At 44.2% G+C, this 21,222-nt stretch overlaps 1 long non-coding RNA gene across 1 annotated transcript; it reads left to right on the forward strand.

The window, feature by feature from the left end:
* Positions 1–7,472: 7,472 nt before the first annotated feature.
* LOC115653098 lies at positions 7,473–20,846 on the forward strand. The gene is made up of 3 exons (XR_004000842.1): positions 7,473–7,488; positions 7,532–7,536; positions 20,706–20,846. It is a non-coding gene; the product is annotated as an uncharacterized LOC115653098 (long non-coding RNA).
* Positions 20,847–21,222: the final 376 nt, after the last annotated feature.

The raw sequence follows: 21,222 nt of genomic DNA on the forward strand, positions 1-21,222 counted from the left end.
GGCGTTCCCTCCCCTGGAGAGGTAACCTCAGTGCGAGAGGCAACTCCAGCACCATCTGGAAGGAGGGTCCCAACTATGGGAAGTATCAGAGGGGTAGCCGTGTTAGTCTGGATCTGTAAAAGCAGCAAAGAATCCTGTGGCACCTTGTAGACTAACAGACGTTTTGGAGCATGAGCTTTCGTGGGTGAATACCCACTTCGTCAGATGCATGCATCTGACGAGTGGGTATTCACCCACGAAAGCTCATGCTCCAAAACGTCTGTCAGTCTATAAGGTGCCACAGGATTCTTTGCAATTATGGGAAGGTTTCCCTCTGCTCCCATTGACTGCTTTGCTTCCCTGAGCCTTTCTTCCTCCTCAACAGCACAGAGGCTGTCTGAGTGGAGGTGGGACAATTCTACAGTGTCCCAGAAAAGCCTCATCAACATACCTTTCTGCCTCTCTTAGCTCCTCCAGTTCTGCCACCCTGGCCTCCAAAGTCCGTACGTGGTCTCTGAGGGCCAGGAGCTCCTTGCACCGACTACACACATACGCCACTCACCCACAGGGCAGGTAGTCATACATGCTACACTCAGCGCAATAAACTGGAGAGCCCCCACTCTGCTGTCGGGCTTCTGCCTGCATTGTCTCCTAGTTAATGAAAGGGTGGTTTAAAGAAACGGGTTTTGGAATATGGTTTGGATTATAGGTTTTAAGGGGACTACAGGGGTACAAGTAGGACCCCCCCTCCCTTCCCAACTCCCTTGCAAAACTCCCTGTTAGCAGTCCCTGGTTGCAAGCTCCCTGGTCGCTTGTGCGCAGCTTTATAAAGCCCTGGCCTGAGTTAATGCCCCACTTACTGATTAAGGCTCAGCCAATTACCAAAGGCTTCGAGCTTTCAAACCTTCCTTTGAAGCTCAAGGCCTCCAACTGCCAGCCACAGCACATGGTCCTTCAAACCACCAAACAAACAAACAGACTAACAAACACGAGCTCAGCACACAGCACACAGCAAGTAACCCCCAAACACGAACACACACACACTACAGAACTGACCTCGTTATCTCTAGCTTGCTTGCTAGCACACATATATATACCTGCCCCTGGATATTTCCATTACATGCATCTGAGGAAGTGGGTATTCACCCACGAAAGCTCATGCTCCAAAACATCTGTTAGTCTATAAGGTGCCACAGGATTCTTTGCTGCTTTTACAGATCCAGACTAACACGGCTACCCTCTGATACAGACAGTCACTTACCCCACAGATGCTGTATTTGCTCCTCCTTCACGTGGAGAACTCCCTTGCACAACTCCCTGTTAGCAGCCCCTGTTCGCAAACATTGAACATTTTCTTTTGAAATTATAAACAAATTAAAATCTAATTCTGCTATACCTACTCCTAAGAGAGTAGATTACTTGTGCCTTGTCCCCTTAAGAATTGAAGTTCTGAAGGGGGTCAAAGGGGATAGTTCTGGTTTCAGCAGCAAAGTTGAGTGTGCTCTAAAAGAACTGAGCAGCAATGGGGCTTGTGTAAGCTGTATTTATTGGAGGGAGGGGCGTTAATGAAACTGCAGTTTTAAAACTACCCCTGGTCTGGGAATGTAATTTTTTTCTTTACTTTTTTTTTTTGAACACACACACACAGCCTAACACAGTGAGGCCTCCATGCTGAGTGGGCCCTGTGGACACTAGTGTAATGCAAATATTAAGTAAATACCTAATTGCTTAAATAAGTGTAAAGAAATCTAAAATGCGTTAACTTACAAACCAAGAGACAGGAAGAAGGTGAAAAAATGTGAATTAATTGGTGGGAGCTAATTTAACATACCCATCTTACAGTCTCCTTGCCAGTGGCTGGTTGTGCTTAGCCATTGGAGCAGGAGTGAGGCCCAGTAGCTGGAGTGGGAGTTGGTAGCCAGAAATTGGAACCCAGAGTTAGAACCACAGTCAGAGGCCAGAGGCCAGAGCCAGAAGTCCGGAATTGGAGCCAAGGGTCAGAACCTGGCATGAGGCAAGGCAGGCCCAAGGCAGAAGGTCTGGAACGAGGCAGGAGCAGGAGCTATCACAGCCATGGACAAATGATTTGAGCTGCTGCTGGACTGCTGCTGCTGCTTGGATTGAGAGCCAGTCTGCTGACTCTTATAGCCAGTCAGTCAGCCCTACTATAGGTCAGCTGCACTGGTTAGGTTGTCTGGAGACTGGCTGTGCTGCAGGCCCTGATTCCTGACAGCACTCCTCCATTGAGGGTGCCTCCCATTGGCTTTGGGGCACTTCCAATGGTACTCTCACAATAGAGCTAGGGTGTGGATGTTCTTTACTGTTTCCCAAGACTGGTTGTCTGGACTGAAACCTTCTCCTAGCTTGCCGAGATCTGAGGATTTGGTGGACCAAGTAATCCTCCTGTCTGTGAACTGTTATGGGTGGTGGTGGTGTGTTAGAGTGGTCTGGACATGGGTTCTCAGTGTAGGGCTTTTAAAAAGTGAGATGTAGAAGGGTGGAACTTCAAGGGCTAGGGCAGCGATAACCTGAAGGCCACTGAGTTCATCTGTTCTGTAATCTTGAAGAGGCCCAGGTATGGGTAGTATAGCTTGGCAGATGGATGATTTGATTTAAGGTTCTAGACAGAGAGCCAAACCTCCCCTATGATCTGACTGTGGGCAGCCTGATGATCTTGGTCTACATGGTGGTTATAGGCTTCTTTGGCAGACTGCAAGTATTCTTTGAATTCCTGCTGCACCCAGCATAGGTAGGTAGTCAGAACTGGGGAATACATGGGCAAGTCTGGGTGGAAGTGAGAGTGAAAGCCATAATTTGCAAAGAATGGGCTATACTGGGTCCAGGCATGGATAGCATTGTTAATGCGAATTCATTGTAGCACACCAGGGGAAGTCAGTTGTTCTGGTGGTAACTCCAAAAGTAGTGAAGATACTGTTCCAAGATTTGATTGGCCTTCTCTATTTGTCCATTAGTCAATGACAAGGAGTCTGGGAAATTTCTGTCAGTATTGGGACATGAACTATGGACCCTGATCTGATACAATGCCTGTTGGTAACCTGTGGTAGTGGAAGACATTTTTCATGAATTGTTGAGCCATCTCTTGTGTGGTACAAACAGCACAGCACGGGATGAAGGGCACCATGTTGGTTGGGAGGTCAACAACAACCAGGATTACAGGGTATCTTTGGGACTGTGGCAGTTCTACAATAAAGTCTATTGATATAGTAGACCAAAGCTCCAGCAGCCTGGACGGATGCTGGAAGAGACCTAGGGGGTCTGATTGTGGGTTCTTGGTATGGGCTCAGAGATCATCTGACCTTATATAATCCTTGGGGTAAACTCAAAGGCCTGGCCACCAGAAGCGTCTCATGATAAAATTTCACAAGTGGCAAATTGTGGCATAGTTTCAATACTTGAAACCTAGGTTGTCCCTCCAGAACATAAATACAACCGTGGCAATAGAGGCCATTCTCTAGTTGAAACTCTGAGTTGAGTCAGATATCTGCATTGTTCAGGATCTAGTGGATCTGTGTTGAGAACAGGTCAGCAGGGAGTGGATGGGAGGATAGCAGGGAGTGGATAGAGGATAGAGGATATCATTTACCATTGGCAAAGTTGGATTCCTGGAGCATGGTGGCAGAAGGCTCCTCACCAAGGTAGGAGAAACAGAACGCCTGAGACATGAGGCCTGGTATAAGAGGCCTGGTATGAGGCTGTAAGCATGAACTAAAGTAGTAGTTATCAGGGCCTGCTAATATAAAGCAAAATTAGCAAAAATCAGGCTGTGAGCAGAATTCAGGCTCTGCCTGCATGCAGGTTCACAGAACCTGGCAAGAACAGGGCTGGTACTGCAAACACAAATTCCTGAGAAGTACTAGGCACAGGACAGTCACACAAACACATTCTAGAAGGGTGGTACCAGATACCAAGTATGGCACAAACACACGCTCCGGAGATGATACAAGGATACACTGACCCTCTGTTAAAGATAAGGTCAGATGACAGCGTGATGGCTAGAGATGTTTTGATTGAACCAACACGTACAAGGTAAAGGGTGGTAACTAACCATGTCAGAGGGGCAATGCGTAACTTCTTTTTATCGGTGTATAAAAAGGAGTTTCAAGGGGAGTGTCAGGCCTTAGGGGTACTCCCAAAAAACATGTGTTATACCAACCTACACTTCGAGCTTAATTCTCCTTTCACTTACTATTTTTTTATACCAATGTAATTCAATTGACCTCAATGGAGTTACTGCTGATTTACATCAGGGGAAATGAGGGTCAAATAATGATCTCTTAACCTTCTATTTCCAGGGACAAATTGTGGCCAGTCATGGCATGTGTGCACAAGGAGAGGGAGAGCACAAGAAACCAGCCAGCCACAACTGCTCTCTCTACATTCTCCTTAGGGAATGTGTCTTTCACCTCCACAATAGTTAATGAAGAGAGTGACTATTTCAATTTGGTTTGTTGGGTCATCCAAAAATGAATCCTTATTGAATATTAAGAAAAGCAGAATTACAACCATAATACCTAAAATATGCACAGCTACATTATAAGCATGGAAGAGATCTATGAAATATCACTGTGATCCATCAGAATATGAAAACCACTCCATTAGGTAGAAATTATCTAAAAATGTGAACCAATGAGATATTCAGTGGGATTGTCTTGCTCCTTCAAATTACTTGTCAAAATCCAACCATTCTCTCAAGCCTTCCAAACACTCATCTCTTCTTCAGCTCTATGTAAAATCTTGTCTTCTTCTACCAATGAAGTTGGTCCATTAAAAGATATTACCTCTGCCGCCTTGAATCTCTAATATCCTGGGACCAACACAGCTACAACAATACTGCAAACATTAATGATCATGTCTTTAATCCAGGAGTTCTCAGACTTCATTGCACCGCGACCTCCTTCTGACAACAAAAATTACTACACGACCTCAGAAGGGGGGGGGGACCAAGCCTGAGCCTGCCCAAGTCCTGCCCCTAGGTGCAGGGGCCAAACCCTGAGTCCCATCACCCCAGGTAGGAGTTTTAAAGCCAAAGCCCAAGGGCTTCAGCCGCAGGCAAGGGTCCTGTAACCTGAGCCCTGCTACTCAGGGCTAAAGCCATCAGGCTTCAGCTTCATCCCCGGGCGGTGGGGCTCGGGCTTCAGCTTTGGCCCTGGGCGGTGGAGCTCGGGCTTCAACCCTGGCAACCCCATTAAAACAGGGTCGTGACCCACTTTGGGGTCCCAACTCACAGTTTGGGAACCGCTGACATAGAAGGTTGGTATAAAAAGGAAGGTGATTAATTGTTCTCCCTAAGCACTGAGGGGACAAGGCAAGGCAAGAAGCAATGGTCCTAAATTGCAACAAGGAAAATGTAGTTTAGATATTAGGAAAAACTTCCTAATTATCAGGGTGGTTAAGCACTGTAACAAATTACCTAGAGAGATTGTGGAATATCCATAATTGGAGATTATTAAAAACAGGTTAGACAAACACCTGTCAAGGATGGTCTATAATACTTAATCCTGACGCACAGCAGAGGACTGGACTAGATGATCTATTGAGGTCTCTTCCAGTCCTACATTTCTATGATTCTATGCAAAGGTCAGATATTTATACATGAAAACTACCAGTTATAAGTTTGTGCAAATACCTGATTTTCACATGCCGTTGTAATAACTGCACAAACATTTCAAAAAATCTGTGTGTATTTCTCATCTCAGAGCATGGTGACTTCTGCAGGATCAGACAGCATGTTGCTGATGGAGTCTGGAATAGAACCTAGATATGATGATTCTCATGGTGTATCTTCATTGCAAAGCAAAGGTGTGATTAGAGCATGGGTAGGCACATCTCTGCTAGTGTTAATCTAGCTAGCACAGGTAACAATAGTAGTGAAAAGCAATAGCAATAATATAAGCCATCCAGGGCCCCTGAGTACATACTCAGATTGTCACCCTGCACTGAAGTTTGTCTTGCCACCTCTCCACTACTATTGTTACCTGTGCTACCTAGATTAAAGCTAGCATAGGTATACCTACCCACCTTCAATTTCCAGTGAAGACATACCCTTTGTCTGCTGCTCTATTAGGCAATGTTTCTTAAAGTGAATGTAGGATATAGCTCAGCAGCAGGTGAAATGCTACTGAAAGCTGCAGCTGCATTGATATAAAAAGCACTTGTTTGTTGCATAACCCAAATGTGCCAAGATTCATCATAGATTGTGACAATTTATATCTAATTAAAAAGCAGAGTTTTTAAAGCCATTTCATATGTGAGCTTCTAGTCTTTTCTCCAGCCATATGTTTTTTATCATTCCAGTTAGCAGGGGACTAAGAAAGAGCCTTTTACTGAGGAGTCAAGGAGAGGAAGCACCAGAGGAGGAATGACGGTATAGGGAGCATGTCCAGTTTTTATTTTTGGACACAGGAGTATTCCCACTTCTTGGCAGCTGTGATCACTTGCATAGACTGGAAAGTTTAAATGAGGTATATGCCAATCTCCAAGTTTTCTACAACTTGTTTTGATGTGCTTACTTCTAAAAAAGTCCTACCTGGCTCCCTAATACAGCCTAACCACTCCAAATCAGATCTGCTCCAGCACTCTAAATTGAGCGCACAGGATTTGAGGAGAAGCAAATATTTTCCATTTAGATTCCTTTTCTCTGTCAATACAATGTCCTTTCTGCTGCCAAACTTACATTCCCTTGAAGGCACAAGACAGCATCCACCCTCATATAAGCCCTTACTACTGAATGACCATCTAAAAATCTTGCCTGCAGCCCTGATCCAAATTTAATTAAAAATCACTCATGTACATGTGGTGATCTAAGACTAGCTTGTCTAATATAAGTTGAAAGTGTTATAGAAGGATGATAATTCAAGTCTGCATCTGAAAGAAAATTTGTGAAACCAACTATTCCACCCGGAAAATCAAAAAAGCCTGACAGGAGGAGACCAATCAACATGTGGTTAGTCTTTAATCTAACAAGGATATCTTACGTGTAGTTGTATGCAAAAAGGTTATGTGTATCTGCCAAACACCTATCCCAAGTTGAAAGGATTTCTCTGAAGCACTGCATGTTAATTGGAAGGAAGTTGGAATGCTTTCTATCAAGCTTCTATAATAAGCTTCATTACCCAATACTTAAAATGGTAAATTGTATATAAAAAGGAGACAGAATAAGATAACTGGAAAGTGTTGTAACTGATAAGTATGATTATCTATACACCAAGGCACCTTCTGTTTGAAATGGCTATCTGGCATGTTCCCATGAATATCAAGTGGACAGAAACAACATAAATGAGGGAGCACAAGCCAAGAAACGGAAGCAAAAGCTGGAGATGCAAATAAAGGCCAAAGTCCTGCAACGATTTATACACTTATTAAGTTTAAGCACATGAGCAGTCCCGCTGATTTCACTGTACTCAAAATTAAGCACATGTATAGGTGTTTGCAAGAGCAGGGCATAAAGGAGGTTGTCAGTTTGGAAGCTGGACAAATGAACTCTCAGATGTAAATCAAACAGCTACTCACTTCAAATGGCTGTATCTAGAAGAATTAGTCTATTGAGCAAGACCTTAGATTAGATATGAATTATTCTACTGGCATTTCATTTAGTTTGATTTTCTCTCTATTTTCTATTTTCTAAATTAAATAAACCTTGCTTGATTTAAGATAATTTGCCTTTAGTGACTATTACTTTGGGATAAGCATTGCAAAGCCATTCTTGGAGAGAAGGAAAACAAAATGCAAGATTCAGAGGAACCTGAGTGAAAACAGATACTCAACTGGGACAGATAGTCAAAGTTATGGGCATGGATGGCTCAACCCCAAGAAATCCTCCCAGGATGCTAGCTACAGTCAGATGAGACAGAAAGCTAAAAACTAAGAGGGGTGACCAGGTAACATTACACAGCAGTTAGAATTACTTATTAAGTGCCATTAGTCTGCACAACACAGAGGAAGATGTGATTCCTGCCCCAAGGAGTTTACATTCCAAATTATGCTCAGACACATAATGCACTGGAAGAGCATTTTCTGAATTGAAGAGGGTAGAAAGAGGCAGCACTGTGGGACAAGGTACCTGCAGGGAGAGGATATCTACAAAGGCACGTATGTGGAGGCATGTTTATGGGATGGAGAGCACAGAAGAAGGGTAACGGGGCATCAACAGCTCTATGTGAAAGTACCTTGGGTGTTAGAGATTTTGCCAAGCTTCATCTGCTGCTTCTACTATTTAAAAATATTAAATACATTTTCTGAGCCGTTCTTGTGCTTACACGTAATACAGCAACAGGGCCGATAACTAGTACACCAAATTGGCTGATATATCTCTTTTTTGTAGGGATAATATGAGTAGATTCTAATTTAGCATGCATGATTTTATTTCTACTTTATATTGTTCTTGTATCTGGGAACATAGGTGCCAACTTCCTCAGTTCCTGGGGGGTGCTTGACCCCCCTTCTGCCCCAGGCCCAGCCTCTTCCTGCCTCCGCCCTACCACTTCCTGCCCCTCCCCCACCTCTTCCTGCCCCCACTGCTCTCCCTCCCTCTTGCACGCCACTGAACAGCTGATTGTGGCAGGCAGGAGACACTGGCAGGGGGAGAGAGAGGCTCTGATCCACAGGGCTGGCAATAGATGGAGAGCACCCACTATTTTTTTTTCTGTGGTTGCTCCAGCACCAGAGCATCGACAGAGTCAGCGCCCATGTCTGGAAATCAGCAAATTAAGTTTTAAAAATAAGAAAGGGACATAGAGGGAAGAGGAGAAGACAGGAGAAAATCAAGGAAGAAAGAATAAATAGAAACAAATTAAACTGAACGTGCTCACTTCTTATTGTGCTTGTGTAACACCAACAGTCCCTAGTCATTGGTGGGCAGAATCAAACTTGGAACCTCTGGAGCTAAATGCATGGGCCTCCATCACCTGCCTCTTAGCTAAAGCTGTAGAGCAATCTCAATCTCAATCTCTCTGTCTCTAAGTGGTCTTGGTGCCACTAAATGGGACAGAACACCACACCCAAAAGGTGTGTGGGTCACATTTGTTCTAATCACTGTCATTTTTCTGAACACCATTACCATGTGAAAGCTGAGTGCTGATTTCCTCCCATTTTCTCATGTTACATTTTACTGTTTTCTGAGAAACAGGCAGTAAAATCCATCTCTGTGATATTGTTCCCTCAACCCCACAACATCTTTAGCAGATTAATGTCTGTGGTCTCACATCTCTGTAGTAGCCTCTAATCTATGCAAAGTGAAGTGTTTTGGATTTACCTATAACATCATTGCCCACCCTGTAATTTGTAACTGTTGAATGAAATGACAGACACTCTAAATCACACTATAGGCTGAAGATATGCCATAAACTGTTTGCAAAAAAAGCAGTGAGCAGCTCAACTGGAGAGAATGTGTGCTAAATTTCTTCAAGGGGATTCCTCTCTCTAGACCATTGGGTGGCAGCAGATCTTCTCCATAGCCATGGCTAAAGCCTCAGAGCAGCAGTAGTTTCTCCTGCCAGTGTGTTCCTCCTCTGTCAGGGAAATGGCTTGTGGGTGCTCCTGGTTGTAGACTTAGCTGCACCAGCTCCACTCTTTTTCTTCTTGTCTGCTCGTCCAATCTCTCCTGGTGAAGCAGACTTCATGATGCATGGTAGGAGGGCGAGTAGGCCACTTCTATGGGGTCCCAGCTTTGTATGTTCAAAGTCACCCTACCCCACTTTCTGAAACAGGACTCAGTGATTCCCCTGGGTCTCCATGGAGAAGGGAGCAGAATTCTGTTCTGTTCAGGTCCTTATGCTTTCTCTATTGCCTTGGTATCTGAACATCTCATTTACAAAAATAAGAATGTTCCACTTAGTGCATAGACATTTTCATTTAGATCAAACTGTATGTGAACATTTTTCATTAAGATGTTCTTTGGTTCCTATCTATGCATAAAGCCATTTTACATACTGCATGCACTTTCCAAACTCTTGCTTTACCAGCAAAAAAAAAACAAAGAATTCCCACTCACCAAGTGAAACCAAATAGAGTAAAAATCAAAGCAAACAAAGAATGCTGAAGCAATCACTACTCTTCATACATTTGTTATACTGTTTGACATACACAATAAATTATAACAGTTACCAAATTACCATTCAAGTTCAAATGATGTACACACATCTATAATCTTAGTTAGCTGCTTGCTGGCATACTTCAGGAATGCCACTGCGTCCTCCAGTGTAATTCTATATCAATGACTTTTCCAAATAAATCTAGTTGCTGGTTTATATTAATGAACTGTCACAGTTCCCATTGTTTTCCCATGGCCTTGCAGCTGCATTCTTTCACAGGTGCTTGGCAAATTAAAATGATGCTGGTTTGGGGTTTCAGCCTGACATAAAACCACTCCTTCAGCAGATTGTTAGGAAGTTATTCATGCAAGAAACACATCTTTACTTTAGACATTCTGCCTTCTTCCTTAGCCTATAACCACTTCTTGACTGAACCCTTGCATGTCTGATTTTCTTGCTGATGAGGTAAAAAAAAGAGAGAGATTGCATCTCGTTTTTACTTTGGGGGGGGGGGAACCTGTTAAACAATAATAAGCACTGGAAGAATGTAAGGCCTGAGTCTGCTCTCAATTACATCAGTGAGAATCAAGAGAAGCTCCACTGAAGTCAACCCAGATCCTCAGCTGGTGTAAAATGGCATAGTTCTATTGATTTCTGTGGAGCTGTGTTAGTTTATATCAGCTAAGGATATGGCACAACTTAATATAAAACAAGAACACAATCAGACCTGTAACATTTTAATAACTGCTAAAATAAAATCTAATATGAATAATAGCTGTGTTTCTATAGCATCATTCAGCCAAAGATTCCAAAATGTTTAAAAATATTACTTAATTAACCCTTATGGTACCCTTTGTTCCTGATTCTGGGAGGCACTGAGCACTTACAACTCTCACTAAAGTCACTGCGTGTTATTGATGCTCAACAACCCTCAATTAGGTACACGTTTTAAAGATGACTAAAAAGAGGGACAGAGATTAAAGCCTAAATTGTCAGACTTGGACAGTGCTTAAATTGCCTCCATTTTTGGGTGCACAACTTGGGATCCAGTACACCATTGTCTTGCACTTTGTGTAGTCACTTGCAAATGGGATAACTATTCTGAGTCCATAGCTTTTTATGCCCTCTTTATGCTCACTTTCAATTAGTGTGCATGGCTACACAAGGTGCAGGGAATGGTGAATTTGGCCCTGGTAAATGTGGCCTTATTTTAAGATGCTCACAGGTGCACTCCTCACCCCCATTGACTTCAATCGGCCAACAAGGCCATGATGCTGAGCACCCCAAACTCTAACTGAAGCACTGGGCACCCAAAATTTGGGCACCCAAACTGAGTCACCCAAAATCACTGGCCACTTTTAAAAAAAAATCAGGCCTCAGTGATTTGCTCAAGATTCTGAGTAAAGAGCACAGTTTTGGCACCTGGTCTTCTGTTCTAGTCCTGCCATTTTCAATCAGTTACTGACCACTCAATGCTCCTATCCCAGTACAAAATGTATGGAAAGGAAAACTTAGATAACAAGCTTTGGACAGATTATCAGATGGTGTAAATGGATTTACACCATCTGAGGATATGGCTGGGATGGGTTTAGTCACAGATCATAAGAGACCTCAAGAGGTCATCTAGTCCAACCCCCTTCTCAAAGCAGAATCAATCCCCAGACAGATCAGATTTTTGCCCTAGATCCCTAAATGGCCCCCTCAAGGATTGAGCTCACAACCCTGGGTTTAGCAGACCCCTTTTGGGCTGTCACTTGATGTGCTGAGTTTACCTCTGAGCCCATTTTCCCTGCCAAAGCTTGGGACACCAGAACCCTGCCTTGTTGAGCCAGACACACTAGCTTGCTGCAACACAGACCCAGGTCTTGTCCATGCCCCCAAAGCTGCAGACTTTAACCAAAAACTGCTCAGAAGGTCACTATTTCCAGCACCCAGAGACCCAGTTCCCAATGGGATCCAAACCCCAAATAAATCCATTTTTCTCTGTATAAAGCTTATACAAGGTAAACTCATAAATTGTCCGCCCTCTGTAACACTGATAGAGAGATATGCACAGCTATTTTCTACCCCAGGTATTAATCACTAACTCTGGGTTCATTAATAAACAAAAGGAATTTTATTAAGTATAAAAAGTAGGATTTAAGTGGTTTCAAGTAATGACAGAACAAAGTAAGTCACCAGGCAAAATAAAGCAAAAACACACAAGTCTAAGCCTAATACATTAAGAAACTGTTTACAGGTAAAATCTCACCCTCACAGATGTTCCAATAAGCTTCTTTCACAGACTAGACTCCTTCCTAGTCTGGACCCAATCCTTTCCCCTCGTACAGTCCTTGTTAGTTCCAGCAGACATCTTAGGTGGAAAGCAGGGGTGTTCTCATGACTGGCAGTCCCCTTTGTTCTGTTCTCCCCGCCCTTCTATAGGTCTGGCACAAGGCAGGAATCTTCTGTCTCTCCGGATCCCCACCCCTACTTCTGACTGGAAAAGTACCAGATCGGGGTGGTTCTATGTGTTTTGCAGCCCCAAGCACGGCAGTCACGCAGCCTTCAGTGGCGCTTCTGTGGGAGGTCCACCGGTCATGCGGATTCAGTGGCAGTTCTGCAGGTGATCTGCTGGTCCCGCACCTTTGGAGTACTCGCTACCGAATTACCACCGAAACCCAAGGCCGGTGGACCTCCCACAGAAACGCTGCCAAAGGCTGCCTGACTGCCGCCCTCAGAGTGACCGGCAGCCCGCCCCCCATGGCTTGGCGCCCCAGGCAAATGCTTGTTGCTTTGGTGCCTGGAACCACCCCTGTACCAGATTTAAGATGGATTTCAGTATCAGGTGCCATGATAACATGTCCTGTGAGACCCTGGCCTCCATTCTTCCTGGGATGGCCCACATGTACACAGGAAGGTTTGTAAGTAAAAAAAGCCTTTTACAACCAATTGTCCTAGTCAATGGGAGCCATCAAGATTCTAAACCACCATTAATGGCCCACACTTTGCATAATTACAATAGCACTTCAGGGTTATACTTCATATTTCTAGCTTTAGATACAAGAATGATACATATATACAAATAGGAGGAATATATTTAGTAGGTTATAACCTTTGTTATAATACCTTACAAGAGGCCTTTTGCATAAAGCATATTCCAGTTACATCATATTCACCCTCATAAGCATATTTCCATAAAACATATGGAGTGCAACGTCAAACTGGCTTCTATGTGTTTTATACTTCTGAAGATGTCCTCATTCTCCTCTGGGTGAGGAAAGTCTTGTAAAGGTGAACAAGAGGCAGTGGGCAAGGTCTGTTGAATTTCAGGAAAAGAGCATCAACTTCCTTGAAACCAGACCAAGCAGATGTATCAGTTGTTCATCCATAGTTTACCCTATTACCCAAAGAATCAAGGTGAAGACTCTGTATTAAATATTCACAGTGAGGTTAAACAGTTGTTGAAGTCATCCAATCCAACATCTCAGTTTTTATTTAAAATATTTTACTTGTGGCTAAATATTAACAACAACAGTAAGAAAATTTAATATGCAAGAACCTATTCATTTAAGTTAACCAGACGCACTTCTGGTTTGTGTTTCCTCTCTCCAGTGACTTTTTGTAAAATTCCATTTCCTTTCATCACCTTAAGCACTGTCTCTAGCTTTATAGAGGACACAATCAGAGTATTTTTGCCTTGACCAACAAGGCACTATAGTTCCATCCACTGGGGAATTGGGAAGGAATATATTAGCAATGATTTAATGCATTATTCCTGTTACTCCATTGACACCTATTGTAAATTATATTTACTTACCTTTAACGTATACTAGGCCGCAAGAAAACTATGTACTAAAAATGACCTACACATTTTAATCAATATGTTCTGAGTTTTTATTTTTCAGATCCACTAATACAATGTAGTGCAAATGGAGCTCCTGCATCAGATTCTCTCTTCCTCCTTTCATGTATTATGTACAGTAAAGATGGTTGGGCATGGAAGGGACATGAAATCAGCTTTGCATCTCCCCAGTTCTATTTCCAGCCAACAGCACAACTGACTGCTACTCTAATGTTGCTATATTGACTGTTAAACTGGAAAAGAACAGCCAGAGAGCAGTGCACTTGGTCCACACGCGGTTCCAACCTCTCCTGGCCCTAGCCTGCCTCAGTAAACCCACGCTGAGTGCCAGTCTAGAATCTTATATTTCACTCTATGCCCTTTATGTTAGGAGAATTTTGCTGGGACCATTTCTGCTCCCTTTTTGGCCCTGGTGTACAGGGCTCCATCAGGAGATAGAATTGGAGCCACTGTTAGGAGAGGAACATATCAAATTCAAGGTAGAATTAGCTCCTTCCCCTTTGTCCCAAAACCTCTTAGAATTTTATTTTACATTGTCAAGGTTTTTTCCCTCACTTTGAACTTTAGGGTACAAAAAGTGGGGACCTGCATGAACACTTTTAAACTTAATTACTAGCTTAAATCTGGTACGCTGCCACCAGCCAGAATTTAGTGTCTGACACACTTTCTCTTCCCCCAAAACCTTCCCTGGGGAACTCAGACCCAAACCCCTTGGGTCTTAAAACAAGGAGAAATTAACCATCCTCCTCCTTTCCCCCCACCAATCCCTGGTGAGTTCAGACTCAATCCCTTGGATTTTAAAACAAAAAGAAAGCTTTTAATTAAAGAAAAAAAAGGTAAAAATTATCTCTGTAGAATCAGGATGGAAAATGCTTTACATGGTACTCAGATTCATTTAAAAGAGAGGGACCCCCCCTTGCCTTAAATTCAAAGTTACAGCAAACAGAGGTAAAAATCCTTCCAGCAAAAAGACACATTTACCAGTTGAGAAAACAAACATAAGACTAATCCGCCTTGCCTGGCTACTACTTACAATTTTGAAACATGAAAGACTGATTCAGAAAGATTTGGAGAACCTGGAAGGATGTCCCATCCCTCTCAGTCCTGAGAGCGAACAACGAACAAAACAAAAAGCACAAACAAAGACTTCCCTCCACCAAGATTTGAAAGTATCTTGTCCCCTCATTGGTCCTCTGGTTAGATGTCAGCCAGGTTTACTGAGCTGCTTAACCCTTTATAGCTAAGAGACATTAACCCTTAACCATCTGTTTATGACACGCCCCCCAAATCTCAAACAGTGTGGAACCACACTGGCGGTGATTTCTTCCTAGAACTTTAGAATAAACAGATTAATAAAACACATGCACCTTTACATATACTACTAATTATGTAAACTACAAGACTTTCTACATTTTAAGGACAAATTTTAACCAGTTGATTCTGGGAAACTTTCACGGGAGAGTGCATCAGTTACTTTGTTTGAAGCTCCTGAAATGTGTTGACTTTCAAAATTAAAATATTGGAGAGCTAAACTCCGTCGCAGCAGTTTTTTGTTGTTTCCCTTGGCAGTATGAAGCCACTTTAGCACAGCATGGTTGGTTTGTAGCTGGAAACGCCATCCCCAAATGTATGGGCACAGGTTTTCCAGGGCATACACAATGGCATAGCATTCTTTTTCACTGATTGACCAGTAGCTTTCCCTTTCAGACAGTTTCTTGCTGAGAAACATGACAGGATGGAAGTTTTGATCCAGTTTTTCCTGCATTAAAACTGCTCCTACACCACGCTCAGATGCGTCTGTGGTTACTAGGAATGGTTTGTCAAAGTCTGGGGCCCTTAGCACAGGGTCAGACATGAGTGTTGCCTCAAGCTGGGTAAAGGCCTTCTGACATTCATCAGTCCACTTAACTGCATTCGGCTGGGTCTTTTTGGTCAGGTCTGTTAGTGGGGCAGCGATTTGGCTGTAGTGTGGTACAAATCGCCTGTAATACCCAGCCAAGACTAAGAAAGATTGGACTTGTTTCTTTGACTTTGGGACAGGCCACTTTTGGATAGCATCCACCTTGGCTGTAGGGGGTTTATTGTTCCTTGACCCACCTGGTGTCCAAGATAAGTCACTCTATTTTGGCCTATTTGACACTTTTTATCCTTAACAGTTAGTCCTGCCTGCCTGATGCGCTCAAAGACTTTTTCCAGGTGTTTTAGGTGTTCTGCCCATGAATCAGAAAAGATGGCCACATCATCGAGGTAGGCAACTGCATATTCTCCCAATCCTACTAGGAGACCATCTACAGGTCTTTGGAAGGTGGTGGGTGCATTTCGCAGCCAGAAAGGAAGCACAATAAATTCATACACCCCTGCATGGGTGATGAAGGCTGACTTTTCTTTGGTGGGTTCATCTAGCGGTACTTGCCAGTACCCCTTGGTTAAATCTATTGTAGAGATGAACTGGGCACGTCCCAATTTGTCCAATAGCTCATTGGTGCGTGGCGTTGGATAGTTGTCGGGATGAGTTACAGCATTTAGCTTATGGTAGTCCACGCAAAAGCGTATTTCTCCATCTGGTTTGGGTACTAGAACCACTGGAGATGCCCATGCACTGGTAGAGGAGCGGATTATACCCATCTGTCGCATGTTTTGGATCTCCCATTCTATAGCAGTTTGGGCATGAGGAGACACCAGGTAGGGTGGGGTTCTAACTGGGTAAGCATTACCTGTGTCAATGGAGTGGTATGCCCGTTCAGTCCATTCTGAGGTGGCTGAGAACAATGGGGCAAAGCTAGTGCACAGCTTCTTGATCTGTTGCCGCTGCAGACTTCCAAGGTTGTGGAGAGGTTCACCTCTTCCATGCCACCGTCACTTTTTTCCTTCATAGTAGACACCTTCAGGCCACTCAGCGTCATCTCCTCCCTGGGCTGTAATCTGACAAACCTTTAAGTCTCTGGAATAAAAGGGTTTGAGAGAATTAACATGGTACACTTTAGGCTTTAGGGTTGAGGTGGGGAATGCTATGAGATAGTTAACAGCTCCCAGGTGCTCTTGGACTGTGAATGGCCCTTCCCATGACGCTTCCAACTTATGGGCCTGTTGCGCCTTCAAGATCATAACCTGGTCTCCTACTTTGAAGGAATGCTGTCTGGTATGTTTATCATACCAGGCCTTTTGCTCTTCTTGATCATCCTTTAGATTTTCTTTAGCAAGGGCTAAAGAGTGTAGGTTGCTTACAAAGTCTAGAATGTTAGTTCCTGGAGAAGGCATAAACCCCTCCCATTGCTGCTTCACCAACTGTAATGGTCCCTTAACCTCATGGCCATACAGAAGTTTGAATGGTGAAAACCCTAAACTGGGATGTGGTACAGCCCTGTAGGCAAAAAGCAACTGCTGCAACACTAGGTCCCAATCATTGGAGAGTTCATTTATGAATTTACGTATCATGGCCCCCAAAGTTGCATTAAACCTCTCCACCAGGCCGTTGGTTTGATGGTGGTAAGGGGTAGCAACCAAGTGATTCACTCCATGAGCTTTCCACAGATTTTTCATGGTCCCTGCCAGGAAATTAGTTTCCATCAGGAGATAGAATTGGAGCCACTGTTGGGAGAGGAACATATCAAATTCAAGGTAGAATTAGCTCCTTCCCCTTCGTCCCAAAACCTCTTAGAATTTTATTTTACAAATATAAATGCTAGGAAAGCTTAACGAACATGATTCTGCCTTTTCTTTATCAACTCCACTCAAGACTTAAACTGAGATGGGTAGCCAAAAAAACTAAATAACTGTTGTTGGCAGTGAAATGGCTGAGTCTAAAGTAACCTTCCCCAAATGGCAAAAAAGGAGCACAGTACTCACAAGACCCACCCCTGAATGATTTCCCATTAAGCTTCCTGCTCTGTTCAGATCGCAATGGTATGAGTGATACAGGCTATTTTTGTAAGTCACAAAGGTTCAACTGTTTTAAACATTCAGGGCTTGTCTACATCACAAAGTTGCAGCGCTGGTGAGGGGGTTACAGCGCTGCAACTTAGGAGGTGTACACATCTGCAGGGCATCACCAGCGCTGCAACTCCCTGTTTGCAGCGCTGGCCGTACTCCCGTTTTGTCTCGGGTGTAGAGGATCCAGCGCTGGTGATCCAGCGCTGGTAATCAAGTGTAGACACTTACCAGCGTTTTTCTTGACCTCCGTGGAATAAGCAGGTATCCCAGCATACCTGAGGAAGTCTCTCTGGTAATCAAGCAGGTCTCCTTCCCCGCGGTTTGCTCCGGTGTTCTTCGAATCCCCCCCCAAGCGGGTCTCCTTCCCCGCGATTTGCAGGGGGGTTCGGGGAACGTGAGAGCAAACCATGGGGAAGCAGGTCTCCTTCCCCGGTTTGCTCCAGTGTTCCCCGAACCCCCGCGCAAGCAGGTCTCCTTCCCCGCGGTGTGCTCTCGCGTTCCCCGAACCCCCTCCCCGCAAGCAGGTCTCCTTCCCCGCGGTGTGCTCTCGCGTTCCCCGAACCCCCGTGCAAGCAGGTCTCCTTCCCCGCGGTTTGCAGGGGGGTTCGGGGAACGCGAGAGCACACCGCGGGGAAGGAGACCTGCTTGCACGGAGGGGGTTCGGGGAACGCGAGAGCACACCGCGGGGAAGGAGACCTGCTTGCGGGGAGGGGGTTCGGGGAACGCGAGAGCCAACCGCGGGGAAGGAGACCTGCTTGCACGGGGGTTCGGGGAACACTGGAGCAAACCGGGGAAGGAGACCTGCTTCCCTGCGGTTTGCTCTCGCGTTCCCCGAACCCCCCTTGAAGCCGCCCAACAGCGCTGCAGTGTGGCCACATCTAACACCACTTGCAGCGCTGGTTGCTGTAAGTGTGGCCACTCTGCAGCGCTGGCCCTATACAGCTGTACTAATACAGCTGTAACAACCAGCGCTGCGAAATTGTAGATGTAGACATACCCTCAGTTGGGCCTAGGCTCAGGGCGCTTGATTCACCTTTCCCCATTCCCCAGCTGTTGAGTTTGGTTTCACAAAGGCTTGAGTGGGTGAGAGAGCTTAAATCAATCTGTAGTGTGTCAACTAGCTTAATGAAGCTGCAGGGGGCTGGCAGGGGGGAAGTGAATGAAAATTTATTTTGTGGAATGGGATCCTAGCCTCTGCCAGTTGCCTCCTGATTCACCAGAGGGTTCTGATGATCACCCAAGAGCTTTCAGCCAGCATAAGTGACCTCGCACGCCACAACAGACAGAACTGGAGCATAAGCAATAAGCAATGCCTTAGCAATTTTCATCTGATGCCTGGTGGGGGAGGTTCTCATGATTGGGGGACAAACCTACAGCTGCAGATGGCAACATTGTCATTACAAGAATTGGACATGGCAGGTCAACACTCAGAAAAGGCTGACTTGTAGGGTGCAGCATGAAAGAAAGCCCCGTACATAAAGGTCTCAGAGGGGAACAACAGGTGCTGAAGAAGTGAATTTCAGAATATATATGCAGTAGCACTGGGTGTGGAGAAGGGGGAGATTGGCACTTCTTGAGACATGAACCACTGACAATAAACCTATATAATTAGAATGGGGATTGCTTTCTCTGCTAGATCCAAAGGACGGCAGTAAGGCAATCAGCTATGTGTGCATTAGCCGAAGGAAAAAGGATGCCCATATGGAGACACCTGCTCTGAAAGCTCACTTGAAAAAGAACCATTCAATAGAATGAGAGAAACATCTGTGTAGTGTGAGTGAGACACAGACCATCATCAGCAACAGCATCATAGCAGAGATGCAGAGGCAAGTGAAAAACAGAATGGGCTAGAAGTTTTTCCAGGGACAACATCCAAATCAGTGCCCACCATGCTGAGTTGCAATACCTCTGTCATCCTTCACATGCTGCAATATTTCCAGCTGAGGAATTCAGATGTAGATGTCTCTGCAGACTTGCACCCCGCATATTAAAAATCTAGTTACAAAAGTTAAGTAAGGTGCATGGCCATTAATTAATTATGCGGTGTTGTTGTAGCTGTATTGGTCCCAAGATATCAGAGTGACAATATGGGTGAGGTAATATCTTTTCATTGGACCAACTTCTGTTGGTGAGCGAGACAAGCTTTCTAACCACACACGCCTCTTCTTTAGGTCTAGAAAACATACTGAGTGTGTCACAGCTAATACAGGTTTCAGAGTAGCAGTCGTGTTAGTCTGTATCCGCAAAAAGAACAGGAGTACTTGTGGCACCTTAGAGACTAACACATTCATTTGAGAATAAGCTTTCGTGGGCTACAGCTCACGTCTTCAGAGGCATAGGATGGAACATATAGTAAGGAGATATATATACATACAGAACATGAAAAGGTGGAAGTAGCCATATCAACTCTAAGAGGATAATTAATTAAGATAAGCTATTATCAGCAGGAGAATTAGCCTCTTAGAGTTGATATGGCTACTTCCATCTTTTCATGTTCTGTATGTATATATCTCCTTACTGTATGTTCCATTCTATGCCTCTGAAGAAGTGGGCTGTAGCCCATGAAAGCCTGTGCTCAAATACACTTGGTTAGTCTCTAAGGTGCCGCAAGTACTCCTGTTCTTTTTACAGCTAACACAAGGTGCAACAGATTGTTTAGCATAAGTAGTTAATGCATATTTCAAGGGACCATTCAAAGTGAAGTGGCCTGTTAACACCCCTTCAGTCATAGACACATCTCTACAGCCACTATGATCAATGCCACTCACAACACACCATTCAAGATCCGTGGGTCCTACATACGTGGTGTACCACATCCACTGCACTAAATGTGCTAACCACTATGTGGGTGAAACCTGACAATCGCTACATTCTCAAATGAGCTTACACAGAAAAATGATAAGAGACAAAAACACCAAATCACCAGTGGGTGAACACTTTTCAGAAAACGATCACTCCCTGTATCTGACTTCTCAGTCCTCACCCTCACAGGAAACCTGCACAACACCTTCAAACGATGAGCCTGGAAGCTTAAATTCATAACTTTGCTACACACTAAAAATCATGGACTGAATAGAGCTACTGGATTTGTGACTTATTACAACAGTCTATAAAATACAAACAACCCTCCCCCAACCAGCTGCCTTTCCCTCCCCTGCTTTTCTTTGACTGGTGAGGTGTTAATGGGCCACTTCACCTTGAATAGTGTCCCTTGAAATATGTGTTAACTACCTATGCTAAACAATCTGTTCCATCTTGTATTTAGCCATAACACCCTGAGTAAATATCCCAGACCTGAAGAGGAGGTCTGTGTAAGCTTGGAAGCTTCTCTCTCACCAACAGATGCTGATCCCATAAAATATATTACCTCATCCTCCTTGTGTCTCTAGTAGTTGATTATAACATTTCTGTGAACTAAAT

The sequence above is a fragment of the Gopherus evgoodei genome, chromosome 6, assembly GCF_007399415.2.
Source record: "Gopherus evgoodei ecotype Sinaloan lineage chromosome 6, rGopEvg1_v1.p, whole genome shotgun sequence".
In the NCBI taxonomy this organism is placed as follows: domain Eukaryota; kingdom Metazoa; phylum Chordata; order Testudines; family Testudinidae; genus Gopherus; species Gopherus evgoodei.